The sequence below is a fragment of the Xenopus laevis genome, chromosome 3L (genome assembly GCF_017654675.1).
Source record: "Xenopus laevis strain J_2021 chromosome 3L, Xenopus_laevis_v10.1, whole genome shotgun sequence".
Classification (NCBI taxonomy): domain Eukaryota; kingdom Metazoa; phylum Chordata; class Amphibia; order Anura; family Pipidae; genus Xenopus; species Xenopus laevis.
Window position 1 is genome coordinate 22,038,568 of NC_054375.1, and position 27,088 is coordinate 22,065,655.

At 38.7% G+C, this 27,088-nt stretch overlaps 1 protein-coding gene across 1 annotated transcript in view; it reads right to left on the reverse strand.

Moving 5' to 3' along the window:
- LOC108710191 (glycine receptor subunit alphaZ1) overlaps positions 1-27,088 on the reverse strand; it is a 67,835-nt gene that overhangs the window by 39,428 nt on the left and 1,319 nt on the right. The window lies entirely within an intron of this gene.

Genomic DNA, 27,088 nt, shown 5'->3' on the forward strand with positions numbered 1-27,088 from the left:
TGCTTGGCATTTGTTCTGGTGTTGGGTGCCGACCGTGACAACCATTGAAAGACTTATTATCATAGGTAGAAAATAATGAAGATTTAAGGATGTTTATACAAGAGATCAACTGCTATATATTCCCATATACAGTAATTAAAAGTTCTTCAGTGTCATCCTTTACCTCTGCTCCTTATCGGTAAAACACAGGTCCCAATCACTGACTTACAATACTAGAAAAAGTTCAGTGCCTCCATTATCAGGCACCATTATATTTTACAATACAAACTGATTTATGATTAGTAATACAGTAAATATAACTATATCCACTTAGCACCCCCCCCAATGCCTCTAACCTTGTACAAGAAGATCCTTCCTTATGTTGGTTACACAAGGTGTTATATGGTCAGACATGTGGACATTCTTGACGAAACTGGCATATCATGTCTCCATGTGTGCACCAAAAAATATTATTCAATGACTAAAATCTGATTATTTGCCAATCCCAGTCAAAAGTAGAAAAGAGGAAAGGGCAAGTGTTTGGCATGAACATACAGCTGAAAAATCTCTCCATCCCCAACTACTGTATATTTATTACTCAAAAACCCCAATCCCCAAGTAAAGAACAATGATCCTCTTAATCAACACGCAAATTATGAACCTAAAAAACTCTGCAATTTTTAAAAAGAGGCATAGTATCAAGAGCTTCAAACACAAAACCAAATCCACATTCAGATAGATGGACCTTTTAACATACCATCACTAGTTATTAAAACATAATATTTCTCCTGTTTTCTTTCACCAAGAAAACGAAATTCAGCGTATTTAGCACTGACAGATGCAGGATGAAGATCTGGGAGATTTATAGCATTATACCACATTATGGATCCTTTTAGGGATGCAGAAAAATGCTGCGGCTCGTGTATTTTTATAGAAATGTCTATAGCTAGGCAAGGGAAGAGACAGAATTATTTATTGCCCTGGATACTCAATACAGATGATTGGATATTTAAAGGGATATTGTACCATAATTTATTTTCCCTATTATTAAGAGCTGTATATATATTTATTTCTTCCTTAGATTCTGTGAATGATTTTATTGGCTCAGCTGGCTCATTTAGGGGCCAGGAAAGGCACTCATTGTGAGAAATCATTAAATTTAAGTTTCTTTTTCTCACTAAGCACAAACTTTTCAAGGAAGTCTTCTGTGAGATTTATTTATTCATTTTATTTTTTTTTCACATGGAGTTTCCTTTCCCTTTTGTAGCAATTTTGCCTATAGGTTAAAATGTTTTTTGCCAAAAAAATTTAGTGTTCTGAAAAAAAAAATCTAGTGGCTGAAAATTTTAGTGTTCAAATTTAAAAAATGGCTTATTCAACAGGGCAAAACTATGTAATATGAAAAAAAAAACCGTTTAGAAATAAAATTAATGGAAAAAAATCAGCTTAAGCTGTCCTTGGCAGGCAGCACTTTCTTATCAACTGCATAGCCCTTCCAGTGTGTTATAATGCTCTACAAAAAAAAATGCAGTGGTGTGACTTAGCAGCATAAAGGTAATCACTGATAGATTTGTGGATAAGGCCGGTCAACAGATGGGCATCCATAGCATAAACATAGATTCTATACTAGTGATCTTTTGTTGCATACAACCTTTACCTGCTGTTGTTTCTTTAAAAAGTTTATCAATAATCAGTCTGTCTACTCTCTGCCCACATGAGCATTTATATTTCCCTTGAATGCACTGCTTTGGTTCTGCACAGACAGGGAAGTTGATCATTTTATATATGACGATGTAGAGTAGAACCCCCATTTTACATCTTGCAGGGGACCAGAACAAAATAGTATAAAGCCAGGGATATGTATTATGCATTATACATTGGTGGGACCACAACAATGGATTATAATGTGGGAAAACTTAAAATAAGGGCATATAAAATTGAGGCTTTGCTGTATGTATCCAGCTGTAACTAGGACTCTACAGGGAATAACATTCTGCAAACTGCTGGCTAGTAGTTGTGCTAAGAAAGTAGACAAGACCAAGGGGGAAATTTACTAAAGGGCGAAGTGACTAAAGCTGGTGAAAATTGGCCAGCATTACTTCATTTTGCCACTTCGCCTAGTTACTAACTAGCACTGACATAAATTCGCTAGCGAAGGAGATAGACTCTGGCGCAACTTCGCACTCTAACGTCAGGTGAATTTTTGCACTGGCGAATAAACGTAACTATGCTAATTCACAATTTTTTTGATTTTACTGACCGTTACCTCTATCGCCAGACTTGCCATCGCCACCTCAGACCAGGCGAAGTGCAATAGAGTAGAAAGGACTTGTTCCAAAAAAAGTTCCAAAAAACGCTGGGGTTTTTTCCTATTTAAAGGGTGACAGACTGAAAAAATGTAAATTTTTTTGGGTATCCTCCTTCCCCCCTACATTTCCTAACATATGGCACCTAAACTATACTGTGGGCACATGTGTAGGGCATTATAAAAACTTAATTTTATAAAGGTTCCCTGCCTTTGTGTAGTGTAATGTATTTGCTGCAGCATCTACGGCCATTGTACTTTAACTGCACGCCGTATGCTAATTAGGGATCGCTAGCTAACTTCGAACTGTTGATTGTACTTTCGCTAGTGCAACTTCGCAAGCGTTCGGAACCCTGAGCGCAACTTCGGATCTTTGTGAATTAGCGTTGTCCAGGGGAAATTTACGCCTGTCGAAGTGTTGCGATGTGTGCGAAGCCAGAGCTGGCGGATCTTTGGAGGTAAGTAAATTTCCCCCCATGTGCTTTCCTGGCAAACAAGGAGTTTGTGTCAGCAACTGAATGCCAATGATTCACATTTGCAAAGTTAACTACTTTATACAGTGAAAGCCACATTTACATTTTTTTCAGGGGACCAGAAAAAAAGGTGTAAAATCAGGGAAATGTATTATACATAATAAATAGGAGGGACCACAAAAAACTGATGGAAAAACTTCACATCAGGATATGTAAAACTGAAGCTTCATTGTATATTTATAGAAAAGCTTTTGTTTTTTGTTGAATAATGCCAGGGCCTGAATAAGGGGTAAGCAGAGTAGGCATGTGCCTAGGGCGCAAAGCTGGGAGGACGCCAGGCACATACCTTCTCTTCCTCCTACCCCCTAGTCCAGCCACCTCTCGCCATTCTGGACGGCATGTGCATCCTTTTGCAAGCATGCACACGTCTCTTTTTCATATCTATTGGGTGATGCACATGGCCAGGTTGCCTAGGGCGCTTGGCCCGGCACTGAATAATACAGGCAAACACCCTTTTTACCCACATTTTTAAGTTTTCCCCCTTTTTATTGCAGTCCCTTCCTCTTGCATTTCAATAGGTGCAATTCCTGGATTTTAAATAAGGTTTCCCTGCATTTTACACCAGAATTGTGGCCAATTTTCCTTAAAAAACCCCACTTATAGTCCCAAGTCAGTGTTACTCTTTGAGAAACATTTTAACATTTACTGCATTTTGTTATATTTTTAGCGGTTTACACCAATTTTACGATTTTATGCCCCACTTCCCCATTTTATGTGCTCCTGCCTTTTTAGATCTCTTTAAAATCTAAAATATCAGATGTCTGAAATAACTGAAAGGTGAACAAGTAACACCTTCATTAAAGGAAGGGGGACTAAAACAAGAGTACTACATTGAGTTCATTCATGGATTTAAACAAATAGGGACAAGGAGGGCACTTGACCCATGCATGGGCAGAGTTATATAAAGGCTAGAGGTGGCTAAGCTGACCCAAGTCTCTTGACACCTGAAAATATATACAAAACTTCACACCTCCATTCATGCAACTCTCACAAGTAACATCTGCCTCTTTGAGTTGCATGACATAGTGGTAATTCTATCACAGTGACTACACCGCATTCACAACCGCTGTGAGTTTCACATGTCACCTCTTTGGATAGTTACACTTCACCATTGTAAATGGATTATTGGAAGAGTTTATATGCCTAGGATTTCCCTTACCAGTCAGTTGAACTGAAGAATAACTTCAATGATTAATCAGCAAATCCAGTTGCTCTAGATTTACTCCTACTAGATATATCATTACCTGGACGAATTAAAATCTTCATAGACACAGAGCGAAAAAAAAACCCTGCTCACTATTGTGGAAGGAAGTCTGGCTGTGGGGGCAGGGTTGGACTGGCCCACGGGACACCGTGGAAAATCCCGGTGAGCCCCAGTCCTAGTGGGCCCCTCCAGGCCCGTCAGTTGTGTGCCAGTTTTTCCTATTTTCTCTTATCTTAATAAAGTTCTGGCCTGTGCACTGACGATTGGAGTGTCCACAGCTATTCTGCACTATTCAAAACATTATTTGAATAGACAGCAGGAAGGAGAGCCTCGCTCTGCATTGAAAACAAATGGCACCGACAGATATTAATTGAGCGAGCGGCAGACCAGCTGGAACATGCAGGCTAGTGGAAGATATAAGGGTCAAAAGGTGCAGTTACATGACGAGCGGGAGATAAGGAGCAGCAGCGTTAAAAAAAGACGTTAAAGTTCAGCTACGGAGGTTAGTAGAATGAAGAATGAATGCAGAATAGAGATTGTTAAAATGCAAAATAGCTATGAAACTACATTTGCAGGGCGAAAATGTAAAAATTGAGGAGTGAATGGGAGTATAATTCACAGAAGTTCAATGGGATGAAAAAGTTACCAGACAAAGCCGACATGACTACACGTAGCAGAACACAAGCAAAAGGGTAAGCTAATGCAGATACTGGGAGTTTTATTTGAATACAAAGACTCTAAAACTCTATTAGCTCTCATGTGTACAGCAATTAGTTAACTGGAGGAAGCCCATGCAGCTAACCTTACTCCTTTCTAGAGCACAGATTCTTAAGTGTTAACTGATTTCCATGCATATGATTTATTTCTTCTTGTATTCATAGTTTCTTCCTCAAAATGAAAAATGTGTGAAAAGTGTTTCTTTAAAAATAAATGTTTCATAAAAGGTGGGGAATCCAAATCATCAGAAAATAATGTTAAAAAGATAGGCAAGAGTTAATTTAGGACTGGGGTGTCCTGGTCAGAAAAAAAGATATAGGCATAATATATTGCCCCAGATAAGCAGCCAGGGAGGCAATTAATTACACAAGACTGGCAGGGTTAGTGTCTAAAGAAGAATTGGCTCAGTGTAAATGGGTAAGCAAGCACTAATACATTCCCCCAAATAACCATATAGTCTGGGCTATAACAAGCATGGAAATAGAGAGGTGCAGCCTGTTTTATGTACATTGCCTGTCCATGTGCTTGTTCTACCCTTTGTCTGCTGTACTTGCTTGTATCAGGCTGTAAAGACAACACATCTCTCAATCATAGGCATACTCAACAAAATATGCTTCAAAGGCTCGCTAATGATTGGTAGGCTCTTCATATTAGGTTCTCTGGTGGGTCCTTGGTACCCCAGTCCGACACTGTGTGAGGGAGAGATGTTCCATGTTGCCGGCTGTTGTGTCTTGCAAGTGATGCTGCTAGTTTTACCATCAAAAATTTGGCCCTGGTACAGCTGCCTGCCTGAAAATCAGATTTGCTGGAGAGTGAATGCTGAAACTCCCTCCAGCCAATCCAATTCCTGGAAATCTATACTGGGACTTAAACTTTGAGGGCAGAACTAGCAGCAACAATAAGAAATTGTATAGTGTGGGAGTGGACGGAATTCGTACTATACAAAAAATTTGAGGTATGCTCTTTCTGCTGCCAGTGTTGGACTGGCCCACCTGGAGTTTTCCTGGTTTCCCGGTGGGCCAGGTATCAGTGGGCCCTTCTGCTCACCAAATTATTTGCCTTGCATGTCTACACCACAGCCATTCCCCCCTTTTCTAAGAGTTAAGAGAGGAAATGGAGGGAAGAATGGATGATAATATGTAAGGAGAAGTGCATGGGGGTCCACAGAAAATCTTTCAGGGTGGGACAAGTACAGTAGCTAAAAGCATCACAAGTAAAATGTCTACAAATATTTTCATGGCACAAATCTAGAAATGGAATTGTTAATACACTTGAAAGAGAGAACTACTGGTCAGCTAAAATTTTAAATAACCTGATGGTGGAAAAAAATGCAGTGCAGAGTCATAAGAGTCATAACTCTGAGCCAATGTGGCCATCTTTATCCACTTTACAAGCAAATCTTGCCTTGGGCACACACATATTAGCAGGCGAATCAGTGCATCAGATGCAATGGTCAGTAACCATTGTTTTTATTAATTACACACTTGCATTGACTCACACACTTGCACTAACAGTCTCAGAATAATGAGAAACCCAAAAAATGGATTGCACACTTGAATAAAAGATACAAAAAATATTTTATTGTTAAACACATAATAGCAGGTCGCCCTACGCGTTTCGACCACCGAGGTGGTCTTCATCAGGGGCCAAATATTGTACAAGTACAAAAAAGGCTAAAAAGTCCTTTTTATCCTTTTTTGTACTTGTACAATAAAATATTTTTTGTATCTTTATTCGAGTGTGCAATCCTTACATGTTAGGAGGCTTCTTTTGGGCGGCCCCCTTAGGCATTAGCACCTCAGCATTTTTCCTTGGGTGTGTGCTTTCCAAATTGTAGTTTGTTCAGACTAATGAGAAACAACTGATCTGCTGGAACTCACTCACTTTTCATTGACAGGCTCAGTGTTGACCTGGGTGCATACACACATAGCAGATTTTGGATTGAAAACATGCATTTGTGCTGGAACCCATTCTGTGTATATTTACCCACGCTGAAACCGTGCCCTCTCATTGCAGAGACATAAGTAAGAAGTTGAAGCCATTAAACATCACATGTGGCACTAGCATGAGATGGACACACATGTGATAGAAAAAAACTGCTTTATTCGGAGAAGACATTAATTTGATCCTTTATACACTAGTGGTGCTGGGAGCTCCAGTGGTGGTGCAGGCACAGGCAGAGGGTGATGTTTTGGTTTGGGACGGTTAATTACAGCCATAAACTCAATTACTTGTTTCATAGTCAAATGGAACTTCATGCAAGCACATACAGTGCAGTGCCAATCTGATAAGTAATGCCCAAGAATAGAGATTCAGTGCCAATGTCATGTAAATTGTCTCCGAGTGGTAATAGGGTCAGCTCTGTGTATAATAGACCAAAATATCTCACAGTGTAAAGGTGGTCTCAATAAAGAATCCCCCAGAACACAGTGCAGAATAATTTTATCTGATAAGTGCCAGAAAGAGGCATGAAATGCGTCAGGAGACCACACATGTCATAGAGTAGGAATATTTCCTTGAATGATGCCTGTTATTTTAAATAATACCTCAATAAAGTCATCCTTTTGATTTTAACCTCCATCTGCTGATTGCTTTCTCAACCACTAAACCCTAAGCAGCAGAAAGATATCTGGGTCAGGTCAAACACACAAATGCAGAATCAGATATACTAAGTGAAACACACACATGTACATAGCAGACATTAGACACACATACACAAGACATTAGAAGATAAGGACAGATCTGGCGCTTTCAATGACAATAAACTTTAGTGCTATTACCTTACTCCAAGCCTGCTGTTGCCTGCAGTAACTGTTTATCTTTCCCTCAGTCTAAGTCTAAGCTGCACAGGGATTGGCTAGGATGCCAAGTGAATCCTTCCAATCTATCCAATTGTTTACAGCTGCACAGTGATTGGCTATACTGCTGGGTCAATCCCTCTAGCCTACCCTATCGGTGTTCAATTGTACCCGAACTTAGACACTGAGATCATATCTACAGGCAGTGGCTTGAAACAGCTTCAGTTCAGGTCAGTGCCCTCCCTTACCCCTATTTGTGGACACCCATGGAGAATTGATTAAAATAATAAAGAAAGACGAAAAGTGAATGAAGAAAAAAAGGAAAAATATTTTGTAGAGTGGGCCCGCAAAGGTATCTGGTGGGCCCCAGGCATCCCAGTCCGACACTGTCTGCTGCTGTGTGTAATGTGTAATTACCCCTATCACTAAAATGTTTGACTTTAAGCAAACAATTGCTTGTCCCATGCCCATGCGTTCATTAAATAGGTACAAAAGACAACAATTGAAGGTACAGAGAATCAGAAACTGGTGGCAACATTTCTGTATGGGGAAGTAATTACAGAACTGAGGGCATTTCCTCTCTGTTGTTTATAAAGTGACATCTCAACTAGATTACAATATGTATTAACTGTTAATGTAAGATCACTAGATGGTGCTGTTACGTGTATAACTGATATGTGTCATCCTGGTAATTGTTCTCCCTAGTATCTGCCTGTCTCTTCTCTTCCTTACTTGCAACTTGTTGGCAGTTCAGCCACATTTTGTTCTGAGTAAAGTTTGTTCTACTCCCTGCTGCTGTGAACCTCTTGTGTACTAACACAGGGTCCAGAAAATACAGGGTCCAGAATATAATTATATAATATAAATTACCAAGAAATACAATGTACTAAACCTGCTTAGAAAATACTATTGCACAGTGATTTGTTTCATGTTGTGTAAATACAATTCCATCACCTGCACCATACCTCCCAACTGTCCTGTTTTTCACAGGACAGTCCTAATTTTGAATGTTCAACCCGCAGTTCTGGATTGTTACTGAAATGGCCCAAGTTTCTCTTTGATCTCCTGCACTGAACAGCCAGAAAAAGATACAAAGTTTCTGAAACTTAATTAAAATAGGAGGCTTTTTGGCAGAGAGCCTAGAACAGTCAGCAGCTGCACTTAGATACATCTGTAACAATTTAAGATAAACAAAGATACAATTGTAACTATTTAAGATAAGCAGGTCTCTTGGGGAAACTGTGATTTGCAGCTTAAAGAAGAACTAAACCCTAAAAATGATTACGGATAAAAATGCCTTATTTTATATACTGAGCTTATTGCACCAGCCTAAAGTTTCATGGAAAGTGTCCGCAACACTCGCATGTTCAGTGGACTCTAAGCAGCTGTTGAGAAGCTAGGTGTTGTTGCAAATTATCAAGCAGGAAATGAGGTTGGCCTGTAATATAAGCTGATGCTACAAGGCTGATTATTAAATTATGGTGTTAGTTGTACTGGTTTCTGTGCTGCCATGTAGTAATTATCTATATTCAGGGGCGTAACTATAGAGGCCCTAATTCATATACAATTTCAATAAATATTGGAGAAACAAGTCAACCTCTACACATTTTGGGGGCCTGAAAAATAATTTGCTGTGGGGCCCAGTAATATCTAGGTACGCCACTGTCTATATTAAGTGCAACTCAGCCTTATATTGTGACATTTATATTCTATGTGTACTGTATATTTTGAATCAGTCCCTTAGCTCAGCAACTAACAGCGGCACAGAGCATGTGCAGTAAATCATCAGAAAAAAAGATCGGCAGCTACAGGGGCATCTTCAGAGGCACAGATATTCCCTGCTAAAGGACTGCCTTAGGTTGTGGTTGTGGTTGCCTTAGGCTGATAAAGAAGCCCAAAACACAATGTACAAAATTTCTAGCTACTTTAGCTAAGCTTTAGTTCTCCTTTTGAATGGCAATTCACCTTCATTAGCAAAACTGTAATTACACATAACACCTGACCTTAAAACTCCCAGAAATGTGTTTAAGATTTCCATAATCTGACAAATTTTGTAAAATGGATGTGGTATTTAGGGGGTGTGGCCATAAAACAATTTTGACATTCTACAGTACCTGGCAGATCTTTTTGTCCCTCTTTATATTTCTCAAATGTTGGGAGGTATGCTGCCAGAGCAAATACACATTTCAGCCAATGGCCATTGAATTGTGAAAGGCATAAAATCAGGACTTACACAGCTCAGAAGATATAAAAACGGAATTTCACGTGTCCATAAAACTGCCTGATGCCCTTTTTAGTTGTGTAAAAGGAAATTATTAACGCTCTTAACTCAGATGTTGTCCTCTCGAGGACTTATTTTTATATATGAAAAGTTAAGCCTGAATTACATACAAGCCCAGAGTGAACTTAAAGGTCTGAGCACATGGATAGTTTATATTATAAATGAGACTGTTTCACATTTCATTATCCTTACTAAAAATATCAATATGGTTTTAAGTTAAACAAAAAATTAGGTAAGGTGGTGTCATTTGCACACTTTTGCTCAGTTCAGAACTAGGTGGGATTGACACTTTGGTGCAGAATGCAACCATACAGAAGTGCAAGAAGCACTCTACAATAGTGATGTGGCCCCTCCGGACCTCCTCCAGCTCTCGCTGGGGGGTTAGAGCTCCTGACCTATACAGTTAGGCCCATAAATCTTTGGACAGAGACAACTTTTTTTCTAATTTTGGTTTTGTACATTAACACAATGAATTTTAAATGAAACCACTCAGATGCAGTTGAACTGCAGAGTTTCAGCTTTAATTCAGTGGGTTGAACAAAAAGATTGCATAAAAATGTGAGGAACTAAATCCTTTTTTTAACACAATCACTTCACAGGGAGTAAAAGTAATTAGACAAATTAAAAAACTGAAAATAAAATGTTCATTTCTAAGACTTTGGTTGAAATCCCTTTGCTGGCAATGACAGTCTGAAGTCTTGACATCACCAGATTCTGGATTTCCTCCTATTTAATGCTCTGCCAGGTCTTTACTGCAGCAGTTTTCAGTTGCTGTTTGTTTGTGGGCCTTTCTGTCTGAAGTTTAGTCTTCAACAAGTTAAATGCAGCTCAATTGGGTTCAGATCAGGTGACTGAATTGGCCATTCAAGAATATTCCATTTCTTTGCTTTAATAAACTCCTGGGTTGCTTTGGCTGTATGTTTTGGGTTGTTGTCCATCTGTATTATGAAATGCCTCCCAATCAATTTGACTGCATTTAGCTGGATTTGAGCACACAGTATGTTTCTGAACACCTCAGAATTCATTCGGCTGCTTCTGTCCTGTGTCACATCATGGATAAACACTAGTGTCCCAGTGCCACTGGCAGCTATCCACGCCCAAGTCATCACACTACCTCCCAAATGTTTTATATGACATAACAAAGGACACACCTGCCCATGAAATAGCCTTTGAGTCAATGGTCCAATTACTTTTGAGCACCTGAAATGAAATGATTGTTTTAAAAAAGGCTTTAGTTCCTAACATTTTTATGCAATCTTTTTGTTCAACCCACTGAATTAAAGCTAAAAGTCTGCAGTTCAACTGCATCTGAGTTGTTTCATTTAAAATTAATTGTGGTAATGTAAAGATTAGAAAAAAGATTGTCTCTGTCCAAAGATTGATGGGCCTAACTGTAATTGCTGGTTGGTTAATAAAGAAAATATAATGCTAAGCAACTTTTGAACATAATTTATTTTTAATGGTTTTGAAGCTATTTTAAGAGTAATTGCAACTGAAAGCAGTATCTGACCCTTTCTGTTCTTTGCACATAAGACAAATCAATAATCTAATTAGTAATTATTCTATAAATCAGCTTGTTTGATGCAAAATAGCATACAAGCTTAATTCATCTGATCTTTTCTAAAATAAAATAAATAAACCTTTCTAATACAAATTCCTTTATGGAATCATAAAAAATAAGAAAATAAGCCAGACATAGTCCTCAACAACAAAGCCTCCTACTGGAAATTTTATAAACGATAATATACTTGTCAGCAAAAATGCATTTGGCCAACTTCATTAAAAACAGAGAGTGCAGAGCAAGGGGGTCACAGCAAAATGAATGACCAACCCCTAAAAATAACTGTGGTACATTGTGAGTGTAACCTGCACCCTCACCTTACTAATAGTTACATAGTTAAATCTGGTTGAAAAAAGACAAAGTCCATCAAGTTCAACCCCTTCAAATGAAAACCCAGCATCCATACACCCACCCCTCCCTACTCTCAGATAAATTTTATATACCCATATCTGTACTAACTATAGAGTTTAGTATCACAATAGCCTTTGATATTATGTCTATCCAAGAAATAATCCAAGCCACTCTTAAAGGCATTAACAGAACCAGCCATCACAACATCACCCGGCAGTGCATTCCACAACCTCACTGTCCTCACTGTGAAGAACCCCCTACGTTGCTTCAAATGAAAGTTCTTTTCTTCTAGTCTAAAGGGGTGGCCTCTAGTACGGCGATCCTCTTTGTGGGTAAAAAGGTCCCCTACTATTTGTCTATAATGTCCTCTAATGTACTTGTAAAGTGTAATCATGTCCCCTTTGCAAGCACCTTTTTTCCACAGAAAACAACCCCAATAGGGATGTAGCGAACGTCGGAAAAAAAGTTCGCGAACATATTCGCGAACTTGCGCAAAAACGCGAGCGGTTCGCGAACGGTTCGCGAACCCCATAGACTTCAATGGGAAGGCGAACTTTAACATCTAAAAAAAAAAATTCTGGCCAGAAAAATGATTTTAAAGTTGTTTAAAGGGTGCAACGACCTGGACAGTGGCATGCCAGAGGGGGATCAAGGGCAAAAATGTATCTGAAAAATCTGCCTGTGTGTGCTTGGAAGAGATAGTGTAGGGGGAGAGCTGTTAGTGATTTCAGGGACAGATGATAGTAAGTTTGCTGGCTAGTAATCTGCTTGATACTGCTCTGTATTGGAGGGACAGAAGTCTGCAGGGATTTGAGGGACATTTTAGCTTAGGTAGCTTTGCTGGCTAGTAATCTACTGTTCTCTTTAAACAACTGCCATACGTTGACCTTGTAGGCATTGTTTGCCCAGTTTTTTTGGACGCAGCCACTGAAGCACAGTTGCCAGAAAAAATATGCCATATAAATGCTGAAAATAGTCATTTTTCGCCATACGTTGACCTTGTAGACATTGTTTGCCCAGTTTTTTTGGTTGCAGCCACTGAAGCACAGTTGCCAGAAAAAATATGCCATATAAATGCTGAAAATAGTCATTTTTCGCCATACGTTGACCTTGTAGACATTGTTTGCCCAGTTTTTTTGGTTGCAGCCACTGAAGCACAGTTGCCAGAAAAAATATGCCATATAAATGCTGAAAATAGTCATTTTTTGCCATATACGTTGAGTCAACGTATGGCAAAAAATGACTATTTTCAGCATTTATATGGCATATTTTTTCTGGCCTCTGTGCTTCAGTGGCTGCGGCCAAAAAAACTGGGCAAACAATGCCTACAAGGTCAACGTATACACTACTACAGCGGTGGATACGGATTACGTAAAATATATTATGGCTGCTTGAAAAAAGTCACTCCGGTGTTTTTTCTGGAGACGGTAATATTATGGATATTTAGACAGAATGTGAACAAGGTCACACAGCTAGATGGCGGGTTGAAGAAAACACTGTGCAAATAATGCCTACAAGGTCAACGTATACACTACTACAGCGGTGGATACGGATTACGTAAAATATATGAATGCTGCTTGAAAAAAGTCACTCCGGTGTTTTTTCTGGAGACGGTAATATTATGGATATTTAGACAGAATGTGAACAAGGTCACACAGCTAGATGGCGGGTTGAAGAAAACACTGTGCAAATAATGCCTACAAGGTCAACGTATACACTACTACAGCGGTGGATACGGATTACGTAAAATATATTATGGCTGCTTGAAAAAAGTCACTCCGGTGTTTTTTCTGGAGACGGTAATATTATGGATATTTAGACAGAATGTGAACAAGGTCACACAGCTAGATGGCGGGTTGAAGAAAACACTGTGCAAATAATGCCTACAAGGTCAACGTATACACTACTACAGCGGTGGATACGGATTACGTAAAATATATTATGGCTGCTTGAAAAAAGTCACTCCGGTGTTTTTTCTGGAGACGGTAATATTATGGATATTTAGACAGAATGTGAACAAGGTCACACAGCTAGATGGCGGGTTGAAGAAAACACTGTGCAAATAATGCCTACAAGGTCAACGTATACACTACTACAGCGGTGGATACGGATTACGTAAAATATATTATGGCTGCTTGAAAAAAGTCACTCCGGTGTTTTTTCTGGAGACGGTAATATTATGGATATTTAGACAGAATGTGAACAAGGTCACACAGCTAGATGGCGGGTTGAAGAAAACACTGTGCAAATAATGCCTACAAGGTCAACGTATACACTACTACAGCGGTGGATACGGATTACGTAAAATATATGAATGCTGCTTGAAAAAAGTCACTCCGGTGTTTTTTCTGGAGACGGTAATATTATGGATATTTAGACAGAATGTGAACAAGGTCACACAGCTAGATGGCGGGTTGAAGAAAACAGTGTGCAAATAATGCCTACAGGGCAAATAATGCCTAAAAGGTCAACTTATACACTACTACAGCGGTAGTAAAATAAAAAAAAGTAAAATAAAAAAAAAATGAATATTAAAAAAAAAAAATTAAAGTTGGTGCTGCTGAACTACTAGGAGCAGCAGATTAGCACACCAGTCCCACTCCCCAACACTGCTAGACTAATAGCACTGGGCTCTTATAGTAGTAGTAGTAGTAGTAGTAAAACAACAAAAAAATAAATAAAAGCAGTCCTTACAAGGACTACTGTTATTGCAGCAGTCAGCAGATGAGATCAGAAGCAGGACAGCTGCCCACTGCAGCTACATACAGAGCACTGCAGTAGAAGGTAGATTACTAGCCAGCAAAGCTACCTAAGCTAAAATGTCCCTCAAACCCCTGCAGACTTCTGTCCCTCCAATAACAGAGCAGTATCAAAACGATTACTAGCCAGCAAACTTTCAACTGTCCCTGAAATCACTAACAGGCAGCAGCTCTCTCCCTACACTATCTCTTCAGCACACACAGGCAGAGTGAAAAAACGCTGCAGGGCTTCGGTTTTTATAGGGAAGGGGAGTGGTCCAGGGGAGAGCTTCCTGATTGGCTGCCATGTACCTGCTGGTCTGGGGTGAGAGGGCAAAAAAAAGCGCCAACAATGGCGAACCCAAAATGGCGAACGTCGCGCGACGTTCGCGAACTTCCGGCGAGCGCGAACACCCGATGTTCGCGCGAACAAGTTCGCCGGCGAACAGTTCGCGACATCTCTAAACCCCAACCTTGACAGCCTATGCTCATAATTTAAGTCTTCCATCCCTCTAACCCGTTTAGTTGCACGTCTCTGCACTCTCTCCAGCTGATTTATATCCCTAAGGACTGGAGTCCAAAACTGCACTGCATTTAAGGAAACTCCCAACATACTGCCATTTAGTGTATAACTTGCATTTATATTATTTTTGCCAAAGTGCATTTATCAACATTGAACCTCATTTTCCAGTTTGCTGCCCAGTTTCCCAATTTAGACAATTCACTCTGCGAAGTGGCAGCATCCTGCATGGAACCTATAGTTCTGCACAATTTAGTATCATCTGCAAAAATAGAAACAGTACTTTGAATGCCCACCTCCAGGTCATTAATATACAAGTTAAAAAGCAAGGGACCTAGTACAGAGCCCTCCGGTACTCCACTAACAACACTAGTCCAATTAGAAAATGTTCCAATGACTGGAAGCTTCTCACTTGCACTAACCCCTCCCAGTACCTGAGCATCTGAAACATCTGGTGCTGATGGGGGAAATGAACTTGCTTAGGACCATCAGATTCCAAAGCCCTGGTTAAGAAATCAGTATGCTAATGGGCATGTACATGGCAACTGTGTCATTTTGTTCCCTTCCAGTACTATATTACTACAACTACTCAGTAGGAAAAATCTACCCTTCTTTCAACCATCGGCTTACAAACTTTTCAAAAAGTCTAGCAACCAATCAGCAGGTAATATTAAATAGCTTGTGGCTTGAAAAAAACAAACACCTAAACCACATACTGACGGCAGCTCGCCAGGCAATTGCAGCGATATGGAAGATGTTTCAACCACCTACCCTGGCTGAAGTGCTTAATAGAGTGGAATCAAATAGGACTTTCGAATCTAGGATTGCTTACATCCGGAACACTATGACACAATTCCTGGAAATATGGTCTCTTTGGGACTTGCGGAATGTAACTTAGTTGTAGAGTCATTTGTTCATTATTGAAAACCAAACCAGGCGAGGGAGTCCTGGTCTATGACCCCAGCCCTGTTTTGTACATTTTCTTGACTGGTCTGCTTCTTCAATTTGGTCTTCATGTTGGCTACCCTTTTGTACCCTATGTGTAAACACTGACTGGCACGCTTATATATATACTTATGTATGTATGTATTTCATATGTCTTTTCGTGTATCTTATTTTATATATTGCTGACCCACTCATTCTCTTTTCCTTTTTTTGTTTTTTTTTTCTTTTCTTTTCTTTGAATGTTTTTCTTCTTTGTTTTTTTTTTTATGAAAATTTTCAATAAAACTATAAGTTACAAAAAGAAAAAAACAAACACCTAATTAAGTGAGTTCCTCTATTGCCAATGTCTAGGCTATATTTTATTGATAGGCACTAGATCAACACACATCTGCTTGAGATGCAGACTGCCTGTGCCTACCATATAATAATGGCTGAATGTCAATACATGGGAAATCAGTAGTTCACTGACAGTCACATTTATAGGGTGACTAATTAGCTGCTAAGTGGTAAAATAATCTTTATCTTAACTAATTTCCCTGGAGGTATTCTGCGAGTTATGTTTTAATAGAATCAGTAGAAAATTGATTTTCTTTCATTTCAAAATGTATGTTTGAATGTGTAGCTAATCTATTAGTAGTTTTAGTATTTTAATCATATAAGTTAAAAATCTTATCTCTATAATGCTATATTTACCAGTAGGTTTTCTAGCGGATGAGAGGTCACCCATTCTGATAAGAAAAAAGGAGAAGGGAAGGCTTTACATTGAACATGCATGGGAAAAAATTATGTGCTGAGAATCGCATGGTGTTAAGTTAGTTATTGGTAGGATTCAATTATAACAACTCTTACTGTGGTATATTGTCGAGGTTCTGTGTCCTAAATGTAGGTTAATTGTTTGTTTAGAGACTTTAAATTGATATTTAAGCTGTGTAATTCCAACTATAAAGCACAGCAGTTCTGCCTCTGCAGTTTTCCCTCAATCATCAAACATCTCAAATCCAGATTTATCCATTATATCCTTTCTTTTTTATAAGATAAGAAGGAAAGACTTACAGCAGGGCCATTATCATACAACGCTGTATTCCATTCTGCATCTCCCTCCCTTTAAATTCAGAGCTTCCTATAAAAGGATGGTGTACATGTATCACCTAATTTTTACCATTCGTTTTTGCCATTCATTTTTGTTAGCACAGACATAAATATTTAATTTGATGAGAAAAACATAGGGACCAGTTATGAGCTCTGTGTTTTGCAATGATGGATGCAGTAACTGAATTAATTAGTGCAACTTGCGTTAAAAGCTACTTCTATCACTTATGAATAATTGTGCTTGGAGCCACGGCATCTGCCCTGCCTCCTGTTATGAATTGTGCCCAAAAGCCTCTATTGACACTTGGGAAGTGGCAAACTTCAAGCTCATTTACAACTGATGTGTCAATTGTATGTAGTCGTTGTGCTACATATATCCCACTAATTGTGCCAAAAGTCACTTCTTACCCTTCTGTTTAGTTGTGCTCTTCACTCCTATCTTCTGTTCCAAATTTTGCCCAAATATGCCACAACTATGACACAAATATGACACAGGGTAACTTCTGAAGGTGCTGGTAGTTCCTGGGTTCCCTACAGCTCATCTGCACTTAAAGAATTCTTAGATGGATATACGGTACATTTCACTGGATGCATATTTATTTTTGTTTGGAGTGTGTTACTACCACACTGGCTGTACATATGTATATAGATGTTGCCTAGCTGTTTTAAGGTATACTGTATATTTATACAAAGACCTTAAGTAATATTACTCGGTTTTATTTAACATTTCAGCAAAGATGTCGAAAAGATTTACTCCAGATTCCCAGCAAATCAATAGTTCCTTATAATATATTTTTCTGGACTGTCAGGACAATGAAAAATGTGTTTAGTGAACTGACACATTCATCAAAGCCTTTTTTTTTCTTCTTAAGAAAAGGTAATGAGCAGAGGAATATCTGAACTCTATTCTGTGCTTGGAGCTCTAAATCTGACCAAATTGTTATGCTCCCAGAAATTAAACCAACACAAGTTAATGGATGCTTAATGACAGGGGAAGCCTATGGATTGTGTGCAGTACAAACCATTTGCAACTACTGTATGTCATGTGGCCTGACCTCACTAGTCTCTTAGCTGTCAAGAAATTTCACTTATACAACCAGGGGTGCACCTGCCATGAGGCAAGTTGAGGGCAGCAAAAAGCCATTCCTGGTAACTTTAAAAGCCAAATTTCTGGGTTTTAAACTACTGGTGCGGCCCCCCTGGACCCCCTCCAACGCAAGCTAAAGAAAGAGTGGTAGGGATGGGGGCAAGATCACTTATGGCCCCAAATTGCCTCTGAGCACAACAACATCACACTCAGCATGTCTATCTGTGTAATTCAATCATTTTAAATGTTGTTCCAATGTTTTAGTCACTATTGGTGACCTTCCCTTCCTCAGGGAAACAAGAGTTCGCATAATATCTACTTTATGATAAAAGCAAAGCATAGCCGTAATGTTTATACCTTCTAAATAGATGGTGAGTGTACCTATATGCTGTTCTGAATATACAGTATGTTTATCATATATAATCTACATACAAATATGGAATATTGCAACTGATATAACCTTCTAATATATCTTGTAGACTCCAGCGACAATTAAATATCATAGAAAACTGGGACTAGAAACCTAATAACACAGAGACGCAATGGTTACAAAAGCTACAGTTCACTGAATTAAAGATGCCCTATATCTGACACTCAAGCAGCATTAGCCAGTAACAGATAACTGGTTTAACAACAATAAAGACAACAAAACTGGCTCCGGCACACACTCTAAAATCTAACATTTATCTAAAGACTCAACAATTACTGCTACCCTAGAAAAAAAATGATACACCTATAATGACCTTATCTTAAAGATGTCCTTCTGTTTTGCCTTTTCCTCTACTTACAAGGGATGGGCTTTTGTTACTTGAACAGTGCTGCCAACCAAGTGGTTCTGACTCTTGAAACAGCTGATTAATAAGCCTGTGAGAGCAGTAAGCAGGAAATTGGAGTCTTGGCTTTTGCTTCATTGTTTCAACAGTCAGGACCAGCAGTGCAGGATGGTATGCACCAATGCTGCTTTCAATAGCAACAACATTTGTAAATAACTATAAAATGACATTTTGAATTGCTACATTGGAAATTCTTAGAATTGCAGTTGTGTCTTGGATGGATGGGGGTTCCCCTTTAACCAATTTCTCTGAACTGAATACCCATCTTGCTCTGTTAGGAGTAATACATGACTTTTCAGGCCTACAGCCAGACCTTTAATAAATATGTTTGCAAGAACTTGGACAGCACTTACTGTATAATACAGTATTACTTTAGGTTACTTTAGCCCAATGGGAAAATGTTTCAGCTGCTTAGTGTTTGGCCTATAGTTTCTTCTCTAGGTATATACACATTTGCTTTCATAGTCAATCTATATAATTTCTTTCCCATTTCACACTGATTTATCGCAGTAAGTAAATGCCCCCATGTAGTTGGTATTACAGATTTATATTAATGGCTGCATGTGTCTGTTTCTTATTTTGCTGGACTGCTCTGGCACTTTAAAGTAATTACAATAAAAACTGTTTTGTCAAGACTGTTATTTTATTTATGAAGCATTGACATTTTGTGCAGCTCTGTACAACAAGAACAAACAATGCAGCAAACAGGAACAATGTGCAACTAATGACCAAAGGGCCCTGCTCTTGAAAGATTACAGTACAGAGGAAGGGTTGATGCAGTGTTGCTCAGGGGAAACATCAGGCTGATAGAGATTGATTGTCTCAGTGAGATTAAGGAGAATATAGAATTTGTTAAGTGAAGGTTGAAGTGATACGGTATTAGGGAAGACAGTTCTAGATTCCATTCATTTTGTTTTTAACAAGTGGCAACGTGTGTTATTATAGTGTACTCTGTACATAGGATATTGCTTCTCTGTGTACTTGGTGGAGTAGATTAGTGGGTGTTGTCATTCTCCTTGACTTGGCTAAGGCATTTGCTATACACACTTTTATATTTAGCTCATTAATTCAGGAACAGGGCAGGGTGCCCAAAGCCAGGGTCCAAATGCACTGAGAAACAAATCAATGCCAATCCTCCCATCCAGTTATAATCAGGGAAAATCCCTTTTATTAAATTAGCAAACATTTGTAAACAGATCAGTGTTTCAGGATTGACACTTAGCCTCTCTGTACCTTCATCACGTATTAATATAATCAGGAATTACAATAGTAAAAAATGTCTCACACCATGACCATGCCACCAATGTTCCCCAGATACACCCATCAGGGACGCTTGGCCAATGAGGCAGCCTGAGGTGCTAGCCTCAGGTGGCAGCGCCAGATACATTTACATGGACGGCAAAAAGCTGCTTTTAAGAGCCGAATTTCCGGTTTTGAAACCCGAAATTCGGCTTTACTAGTGCGGGAGAGCGCAGTTGCGCTCTCCGCACTAGTGTTCCTGCCTCGGATGCCTCCCCTGCAGATGGGTAAGCCGGTGAGGGGACGGCATTTTGAGGAGCTGCCTCAGGCGGCTTCTTCACCGGAATCGCCGCTGACACCCATTATGCAAAATCCCATGATCCACGCTAAACCTGCCCACTCTCCAACAAGTCCTACCCCATCACAACTCACGAATGGCACTAAGACATCTCTGCCATGGGGCCCATGATTGCAGTACTCCCTTTCCGCCTTGATTGCGACCCTGCATATAACTGCAGCACTGCAATCCAGTGGTCAGAAAAAGATGTTGCAATTGCTATAGATCCCAGTGGAGAATGTCTCTGACTGTAGTTTCTAGAAACATTTTGCATGTCTAAAAAGAAAGAGATGCACAGCTGTAATACACATTCTTGCCCAGGTGCTTAGGGACCGACTTTTAGGGCCTCAGCAATGATTGGTGCAACAACATTTTTACTGCCTGTGCCACCTTGTGGCTGTTCATCCTCTGCTTTAACAAAGGACATGACCCCGAAATGTTGTTGTTTTCCACTAGATAAACTTACAAGGGATTTCTCTACTGCACTTGTCCTGTGTGCCAGTGAATTTGTTCTGCTTGTCTCATATGATGACTTTAGCAAGAAGGGTAAACGGAAAAAGTCTGTGCAAATCCCATGTATACATTTTTTTACATTTGTCAGATAACAGCACAAATAAATCCCCAAATAATCTGTAATCTCATGAGGACACAATTTAAAACATTGTATAACTAGAACTGCGTTGTTCTAGTTGCTTGTACACTGAATATTACATTGCATAGACATCAAAACAATTCCAACAACATCACATATTCCTTCTATTCTAGATTTACCAGCGGTTAACTTTCTGGATATAATATAATTAGCATAGAAATGTTCATGATTTGTTTGCATGGATAGGATTTCATTGTTCCTTTAACATTAGCAAGTGTTCCCATTAATAAAGCTATATTTGACATAATTTTATAATGTTCCAGGGGTCCTTACATTCACCTTTGCTCTTCCATCTTTAGCACCCAAATCATTAGACACTTTATGCTTAGGAAGCAGGATTGGTTAAAGCAGTAATGCTTTGTCAGTTTATGCTTGAGTATGAAAAAAGGTCATAATCATTGTAGGGATGCACCAAATCCACTATTTTGGATTCGGCTGAACCCCCGAATCCTTCGCGAACGATTTGGCCAAATACCGAACCGAATCTGAAGGGGTGGGAAGGGGAAAATTTTTTTTAGTTCCTTGTATTGTGACAAAAAGTCCGCAATTTCCCTCCCCACCCCTAATTTACATATGCAAATTAGGATTTGGTTCGGCCAGGCAGCAGGATTCGGCCGAATCTGAATCCTGCTGAAAAAGGCCGAATCCTGGCCGAGTCCCCAACTGAATCCTGAATTTGGTGCATCCCTAAATCATTGGAGGATATGGGAATTTTGGCAGTTTGGGATTTTTCCATGCCCTTCCAAGGCATGCAGGTTGAAGCACTGATATTGTGGCTTTTTTTTTTTTGCATTCAGAGCATACAATAGTAACACACTGACTATGGCAGCTCTGCAAAATAAGAGAATGGTTCCTATGTGAGCCTTGTAAAGAACTTGTAAAGGCATTTAACGCCAGACATTCCTAGTTCTATCCAGCACAAAACTAATTAGCTATAATAATTATAGCTAATTAGTTTTGTGCTGCATAAAACAAGAAATGTCTGGCCTTAAATGCCTGCAATGGGATCTTTGCATCGATAAGGAAGGATACCTTAGAAGGCTAAAAATCACTTTAATGTGCAATAGAAAAATTTCTTGGTCATGGATTATAATTTACTTTTCCCTTTTCAAAGGAAAATAATCATATTTTAATCCAGATTAAACATTATCATAAACAGTAATTTTCTTCTCCTCTGGATTAATCTGAGATAGAATCAGCAAAGTAGGCGATTAAAGGAAAACTATTCCCCCAAAATGAACACTTAAGCAACAGATAGTTTAAATCATATTAAGTGGCATATTATATAATCTTATCAAACTGGAATATATATTTAAGTAAATCTTGCCCTTTTACATCTCTTGCCTTGAACCACCATTTTGTGATGATCTGTGTGCTGCCTCAGAGATCACCTGACCAGAAATACTGCAGCTCTAACTGTAACAAGTGTTGAAGCAAAAGACAGAACTCTGTCTGTTAATTGGCTCATGTGACCTAACAAGTATAGTTTGTTGGTATGTTTGTGTGCACAGTGAATTGTATGATCCCAGGGGCCGGCTCTTATTTTTTAAAATGGTAATTTTCTATTTATGATTACCCAATGGCACATACTACTAGAAAAGTATATTATTATGAAAATGGTTTATTTGCATGAAGCAGGGGTTTTACATATGAGCTGTTTTATGCAATATCTTTTATAGAGACCTATGTTTGTTTGGGGGGTATAGTTTTCTTTTAAAGGAGACCTGGAAGCAGAATTGCTTGGTAATACCCTACTCAGTGCAGAAGGATTAGCCACACTCAGACCTGCATTGCGTCCATGGCCAAACAAACAGGGGAAAAGCCATGATGAAACCCCATGCGTGTGTTCTCTTATGTCTGTCTCACTGTCTTAAAAGATTACTTAAAGGGCATGTCAACACAAAAATTAATTTTTCTTTAAGCCTAATAAAAGAAAACACAATTATAAGCAACTTTCCAATATGAACCTGTTAAAATTGTTAGTGCTTCAAAAGTTATTTGTAAATGTAATTGCTATTGAAAGCAGCATTTGCTTAACTCCCGGTTACTTTTTATACCAAGACCGGTCTGATAGAGGGATAGTGACACTTCTCATGTTTTAGAATAGTTTAATTCTATCTTCTTTAAAATATGCCTATATTTCCTTTAGACATCTCAATGTGACCTCTTTTCTATGTAAATTGGACATAAGTCACTTCTATTTTAAGAGAGTACCTGACTCCAACACATTCTTATGATCCCTTGGGGCTTGTTAATCAGAGAGCTTGTAAGGCCGAAAGTTAAATGCTTGACTCACAGGAAGAATCTGGCAGCTCAGTTAAATGGTGCTGTTGGCTTATAATACTTGGCCACACAGGTTCAGGGGTTACAGCCTCCTTATCAAAGTTGTGCTGCTTTCTTTCATGTTCAGGTATGTGACTATACGATAGCAACTTCTCTTCTGCGCCCCTCTGTGCTGCTTTTTATTATGGAGATTTTAACGTATTCTGCCTTACTTGATAATGGGTGGCCCTTGCCTGCCTTCCCTGCACAAACAGAATGATCTGTGTCAGGACTGCTTGCAAGATAAACCTTTTAAAGGGCATGTCAACCCCAAAAATAATGTTTAGCCTAATTAAAAAAAACAAAATTTTAAGCATCTTTGCCATATACATTCATTACATATTTTCTATGGTTTTTAAGTTATCTGTATTTGAATTGCTATTGAAAGCAGTGTCTACACATTAATATTCTCTGCCCTGGTGGCTCTGGCTTTTGAAACAATGTAAACATAAGCCAATGGATATGTGATAGTGACACCTCTAGTTTTGTTCTTAGATCTCTTCTTGATGGCAAGAATAACTATTAATCACAATATTAGCTATGTAAACCCACATATTAGTAAAATATATTGTTTTAAAAAAACACTCCACTTCCTCATATAGAGAAGGATACTACTTCCTGTAAGGGACAAGTACTGCTGCTTTCAGCCTCTCTTATTTCACACCCACTCCTCTTTCTGGGGTTTTTTTCAGATTCCCTCTTACTAGGTTATATATGTGTGTCCCTTTCCTGCCTGCTTGACTTTTCCTTCACGAATGATCTACTCCAGCTCTGGGGGTTAAAGGAGAAGGAAAGGCTAAAATTAAGTAAGCTTTATCAGAAAGGTCTATATAAATACACCAGTAAACCCTCAAAGAAATGCTGCTCTGAGTCCTCTGTCAAAAGAAACACAGCATTTCTTTCCTTCTATTGTGTACACATGGGCTTCTGTATCAGACTTCCTGTTTTCAGCTGAAACCTGCAGGGCAGGGCTTGAGCATGCTCAGTTTGCTCCTCTCCCCCTCCCTCCTCCCATCCCTGCTGTAATCTGAGCTCAGAGCTGTAAGTGAGCAGGGAGAGACTCGGGCAGGAAGTGATGTCACACCAAGGTTATATGGCAGCTTCTATCCTAAACAAACAGAGACAGTGTCTAGAGCTGTTTACTCAGGTATGGTAAAGCATTCTGCAGAATAAATACAGCATTCTAGCTTGCACTATTGTGCTCCAACATTTATTCACATCTGATACATCTTTGATGAGAAAAAGAATATCAGACTTGCAGTCTATAAAAATAAGTAATTTAAAAAAGATTGTTCACTTTAAGATTAACTTTTGGTATAATGTAGAGAGTGATATTTTAAGACAATTTGCATTTGATATTCGCTTTTTAATATTTGTGTTTTTTTAAATTATTTAGCTTTTTATTCAGCAGCTCTCCAGTTTTCAATTTCAGCAACCTGATCGCTTGGGTAAGAATTATCCTAGCAACCATGTATTGATATGAATAGAAGACTGGAATATGAATAGGAGAGGCCCTGAATAGAAAAAGGAGTCAAAAACTGGCAATGACAATGAATGTGCAGCCTTTAAAGAGCATTTGTTTTTAGATTGGGTCAGTGACCCCCATTTGAAAGCTGTAAACAGTCGAAGGAAAATAAAAAAACTAGAAAAATTATGGACAGTTGAAAAGTTGATCAAAGAAAAGTTGAATTGCAGGACACATCCGAGGCAGTAAACTTAGACTGCAAATTGTTTTAATTGTTTTTCAGGCTAGGCTAGCCTGAAACATGTAGTGTGGCATTCACTTCCCCAATTAAAACAATTTGCAGTCTAAATTTAATTCCTCGGATTCGTCCTGCAATTCAACTTTTCTTTGATCGATTCATTTGGGATATTGGGAAAGAAGAAGAAAAAGAAAATAAACCTTGTTTTTGACTATACTATATAGACTTCTCCAAACCCCTTTATACTTAATAAACACTTTCCCAGGTATAAATTGTCTCAGTTATAATTGTTACTTCGTTTCCACTTGTTTAGCAAAATAAAAACTTAATGCGTAACCTCATTTGGGATATAAACACAGGATACACTGAGGGATAACCAACATTTTATTGGTGAGCTACAGTTTACCTATATAAATAATTGCAATTGAAAAGTTGCTTACAATTAGCCATTCTATAACTTACTAAAAGTAAACTTAATGGTAAACCACTCCTTTAAGCACATTGATAGATCTGATGAGACTATTGGTCCCATATATAGAACAATCTTGGCCTTACTTACACAGGGTCACACACACACACACACGCTACATGTACACATGAACAAAATACTTAAATCTAAAGCAGCAAAAATATGGCAAATACTACTTTTTTTTAAATTCACTTGCCAAATTCTATATGTGACATTTCAACCCAGAGATAATTGATTTTTCTTGATAATTAAATTGATCAAGGCCATCAATTAAATGGTGGGTTGCATATAAATAGTCCTCTATTCATCCAATAAATAAATAATGAAATAAAGAGCTAAAACTGGGATTTTCCTTTCTGCCATCTGGTGCCACATTTTGAGCCAAAACTTAAAAAAAACAACTAGAGTGAACACATTGAGTTGTTTACCATCTACTGGCCTACATTTTTTCTGGGGACAAACAAAACATTTCGGAAAATTGAAGAGGATGGGAAAAAACCTCATGCGCCTTACAAAATGAGACTGCGGCTGCTTTAATGTGCATAATTCTCTGTCAAATGTGATAAATTGCCTTCCTTGACATTTAAATCAGTAGTACAGTCAATATGTACGTAGTGTATTTATGTTTGTATATATGTAAATAAAGATATAGCCAATAACCCTCCCCTTCCTCCAAGCAGAGTAGAAATAGCATTAATAACACAGCAATCTTGACATAATCATGATAGATGTACAGTATCTCTGTGATCACATTCGATATCTACATATATATCTATATATATATATATATATATATATATATATATATATATATATATATATATATATATATATATATATAAATATATATATATATATATAAACTACAATATCTTTATATGCTAGGGATATGACCATAAACCTCCCAGCCCTTAAATAAGATATGAATAGGATCAGAAGTCACTCAAATGCTGCATTATTGACAGAAACAGAATAGAAATAAGCAACTTTGTATGCCAAGCCCCGGTGCTGCTGCTAAAGGTTACCCTGCTCAGTGCTGCGATTTCTTTTTGCCGGTAGTAATCATCTCCTAATGTGTTGGAGCAGGGGCGGCTCTGCCTTGAATGTAACATCCCGATGCATGACAAACATACAAATTGTGAAACGAGACAGTACGGACGACGGACTGTAGTAGCCCCAGACTCCCGCAAGTGGCCGCTGCCTCGCCAGAAGCTTTCATCAGCACTGCGGTTCCACGTTTTTGCAGCACTGATAATATATAAAGTCCTAAGACGCGCCAATAAAACCGTGCCGCTTACAAATTACACACAAAAATGTTTGGCATTAAAGGTGCTTGTAAAAAAAAAAAAAAAAAAACCCGCCCATTCCCGCCTTCCAATCTACACAATTAAACCCTTCGAAGCTCCCTCTACTTAGAGACATAGA